We start from the raw sequence: 4240 nt of genomic DNA, 5'->3' as shown, positions 1-4240 counted from the left end.
AGCACCCATGTGCGTCTCTGCTGAGCTCACAGGGACACCATTCAGTGAGAAGGGTGCTGGCCAGGGCACGGCTTCCCCACGATCAGGACCCAGCGGGTGCCACCCTCAAGCCCCTGGTCCCCACAGGGCATGCCCCAGTGTGTGTCAGGAGGGGGGAGGTCTCACCTCCCCCACACAGCTGGCAGCTTTGCAGGCACCAGTGAGTAAGCTGCCAGAGGGAGGGAAGCTCTGTGCCCACAGAGGCAGGACAACACCAACCAGGAGCCTTCAGGAGAAGAGGCTGGGTGAAAAAAGCACTGAGGTTTTCTTTTCCTTTTTTTTTTTTCTATTTTGCCTGAAGGGAGTGCCGCTTCCTGGGCTAGAAACAAGCACCAGCCTGCAGTGGAGAACGCGGGGCCCCACTGCCCAGAAGGAGCGGCCACGGTAAGGTTCCCCCTGCCGCTGCATGCTCCGGATTCCTGGGCTAGGGACGGGGATGCTAAGGTGTCCAGGCTGCCTCCCACCTGGGACAGGGAGGCTAACTCCACAGCTGTGGCTTCCTGGGTCAAGGAGCTCCACTCCCAACCCGACCTGCCGCCCTCTTTCCAGATTGACTGTGAAACAGTCCAATCCCAGCTAGACGCTGGCTGCCTAGCTAGAGGGAGAGGTGCTTGTTTCTGCTGTTCCTGCATGTACTTCCTGCCCCTTCTGGGCCAACCCAGTGTCACCAGGACGCCCCTATACCAGGCCCCTCTCACTTTACCGCCTCTGGGACATTTCCCTTGTGTATTCATTCCACAAATATTTAGGGAGCACTGCTGGGTTCCAGGCTCCAAGTCACACCCTTTTGCTGGGTTTCACCTGGCACAGATTCTGACTCTGAAACTCAGTGTCAGGGCAGGTTCGGGGAGCTGCCTGGCCGAGCACGGTCACTCCTCACAGGCCTTGGGCTCCCCACCCCTGCTGCAGGGTGGATGACCTGGTCAGTTTCGGGGACATCAGGCCCAGTGAGCTCGGGTTTATAAAGCACTGGGCCCCACCAGGAAGCAAGGCTAATGTCCTGCGGTCTCCAGTTGTCCTTTGCCTGGCATCATACACCAAGAGGTCTGCGCGGTTCTGCTTGCGGTCTTCCTGAGGCTGGTTCTGGTGGGAACTGGGCTGCAGGAGGAGAGGATGAGCTTAGGAGCCGTGTGGCCCCCAGCCCTGGTGGGCCTGGGACTCAGCCCCACGGGAGCTCATCGAGCTGGGGTTGAGGCCTTTGGGGCAAGCAAGGAGTCTCCTCTGCAGGCAGACTTCCCTGGCGGTTGTCCTGGCCAGGCTTGGAGGTGGTACCTGGGAGCCCTAGTGAGCAGAGCGCCTGGTCAGGGAAGGGTCAGCGCCAGAGGCAAGGCCTTCTGGGAGCAGTTGATTTGGATGGAAGCTCTGTGCACCTGAGATGGGGAGTGTGGGGGCTGCACGGCCTGTCCAGCGCCCCGAGGACAAACCGAAGCCCTCCCAGACTTGCCAGACACAGGGAGGATGCAGTGGGTGGGGTCTCCAGCCAAGGAAAGCCCACTCTGCACAACTCCTAAGGATGACCAAAAAGTTCCCTGTCCCGGAGGAGCACATGCACTCGGAGTCGGGAGGAACCCGTAAGTGTCTCTCACGCCAGTGAATTCCCACACCTGGCTCCCGGATGAGGAGAATGACCCAGCTGTGGGGGTATCTCCTGCTGCCTCACAAAAGGTGACTCTGTGCCTAGGAGTCTTCCACGAATGCAGAGCTGAGCAGGGGCTGCTGCCCAGTTGGGGGCAGAGGGGCCGAGGCTGTTGAGCACCAGGCAGACAGCAGGCCAGCAGCGGGCAGCAGGCTGGGCCGGGGGGAGCAGAGAGTACGGGCCAGGGCAGGCTGGGCAGGAGAGGAAAAGGCGCCTGGGGTCCTGAGGGCTCAGGGCGGACTCCAGACAGCTGGCCTTGTTATGCCAGCCCACTTCTGTGGGAGAGGCCCCCTGCATAGGGGACTGGGCAGGGAAGAGGCTGAGACACTGAAAGACTGAATTCCTCACCCAAATGGCCCAGAGATGCCCACTGCACAGTGTCCTGGGTGCGGAAGGCAGGAAGGACTCATGGGAGGCCGTCCTGTGGACTGAAGCAGAAGGTCCTTCCCATAAGATGCCCTCGTCGCCCTGAGCAGGAAGGCCCGGGCTGCGGAAGCAGTGCCTGAGACCTGAGCAGCAGGAAGGATGCCAGTAAAGCTCATCAGGAGGCATCTGGCTGCCTGCACCTAGCGGGCCTCAAGGAGAGAGCTTGGTGGACTAGCCAGCAGGTTGGGGTGGAGCAGCAAATGGAAGCTTCTGAGGGCAGAATGAGTTCCCAACTTGCTGAAGCCAAGGCTGGCCCTCCTGCCCAGGGCGAGCGGTCTGCCTGGGCCTGGGAAGCTGCCCCCTTCTGAGAGCTCAGCCCTAGGGCCCAGGACGGGCTAAGGCGAGAAGAGTGAGGTGTGAGATAAAGGGGACCGTGTCTTTTCCTGGCAGGGTGTGGGGTCCAGGCCACACCTTGTTCTGACGCACAGGCTGCCAAGCAGATGACAGCCATGGCCTGCCTACTAGGTGCAAGCACTGGTGGCAGGAAGAGGGGGTGGACCAGGCAGGACAGAGCTCTTGCCCTGGGGATGCTTATAGCCCTGGAGCAGAGCAGTGGAGAGGAAAGCTGAGCTGAGCGTGGGGCCAACTGCACCAGAAACAAGCGGAGCCACAAAACCACGATCAGCCCCCGGGTGGCTTCGTCCTTTTGCCCACTCTGTGTCCCAGACTCATCGCTGAACTTGGCAGCCATGACCCATCCAGCCCAGATAATTTATACATTTACACCAACACTGGGCGATGGTTCTTAACATAGAACTTTATAAAGATGGACAAAACAGATAACTTGAGAATGACAAACAAAGGAAGAAGCAGCTTCTATCTGCAGTTGCAGGAGGAGGTGAAGGCTGGGGGAGACAGACCAGGGCGGGAAGAGGCAGGACGGTGGTTGGTTAACATGAAGTCAGCAGCATGAGCCTCAGGCCCGGTGCTGCCTCTTCCTGGTGACTCGGGCAAGTTATTTCATGTCTCTGGGTCTCAATTTCCTCTCCTGTTCAACAGAGATAATTATAGTACCTATGAGTTAGGGTTGTTGAGAGGATTAAATAAGATAGTAAGTGAATGCTCTGAACGGCATGACTGGCACGTACGTACATGTTCAGCAAGAGATAACTATTATCACTGTGATGATAACTGGTGTCAGAGGAACAAAGTGCCAGGAGAGACCATACCTTGTTCAGGGGAATCAGGAAAGGCTTCACGGAGGAGGTAACTTTGAAAGAACTCTCCTCTGAGGAGAAACAAAAGCTCTCAGAATGCCCAGGAAAGCTGGGAAGAAACAATCATGCCAGGTCTATTTTTTCCCAAAATAGCACATTGTTTGTCCACTGAGACTTCCTAAGGAATAACTTGAGACTCCTCCTTCTGGGGTCTAGACTGGGAGATCTTGAGGACTTGAAGTGGGCTGCCCCTGGTGAAGGGATCCAGAGCCCAGCTGTGGCCCTGGCCCTACGCCTTTTGGGGCCTGGAAGCTTTTTTCACATGCTGGCCCTAACTCCATGAGGAACCGCGTTCTGCTGCATCCCATCTAAAGCCTACACTTGGCGATGCGGCAGGCAGAGGGGCCAGACCGGGCCACGGCAGGCTCCGGACCACCCTGGCAAGTGGTTTAGAAATGCCTAGTAATCGTGGGCCAGGCGCTGTGGTTCACGCCTGTAATCCCAGCACTTTGGGAGGCTGAGGTGGGCAGATCACGAGGTCAAGAGATCAAGACCATCCTGGCCAACATGGTGAAACCCCATCTCTACCAAAAAATACAAAAAATTAGCTGGGTGTGGTGGTGCATGCCTGTAGTCCCAGCTACCCAGGAGGCTGAGGCAGGGGAATCGCTTGAACCCAGGAGGCGGAGCTTGCAGTGAGCTGAGATCGCGCCACTGTACTCCAGCCTGGCCACAGAGCGAGACTCTGTCTCAAAAAAAAGAAATGCCGGGGCCGGGCGCGGTGGCTCAAGCCTGTAATCCCAGCACTTTGGGAGGCCGAGATGAGCGGATCACGAGGTCAGGAGATCGAGACCATCCTGGCTGACACGGTGAAACCCCGTCTCTACTAAGAAATACAAAAAACTAGCCGGGCGAGGTGGCGGGCGCCTGTAGTCCCAGCTACTCGGGAGGCTGAGGCAGGAGAATGGCGTGAACCCGGGAG

General features: G+C 58.1%; 1 protein-coding gene across 1 annotated transcript in view; it reads left to right on the top strand.

Annotated features, from left to right (window-relative positions):
• Window positions 1-213: 213 nt before the first annotated feature.
• PAK6 (p21 protein (Cdc42/Rac)-activated kinase 6) overlaps window positions 214-4240 on the top strand; it is a 38193-nt gene continuing 34166 nt past the window's right edge. Inside the window, exon 1 of the mRNA XM_011989315.1 lies at window positions 214-423. The gene's annotated coding sequence lies outside the window, so the exon portion shown is untranslated. The remainder of the gene's footprint in view (window positions 424-4240) is intronic.

Source organism: Mandrillus leucophaeus, unplaced genomic scaffold (assembly GCF_000951045.1).
Source record: "Mandrillus leucophaeus isolate KB7577 unplaced genomic scaffold, Mleu.le_1.0 Scaffold35, whole genome shotgun sequence".
Lineage (NCBI taxonomy): Eukaryota > Metazoa > Chordata > Mammalia > Primates > Cercopithecidae > Mandrillus > Mandrillus leucophaeus.
This window is presented reverse-complemented; position numbering and strand designations above follow the sequence as displayed.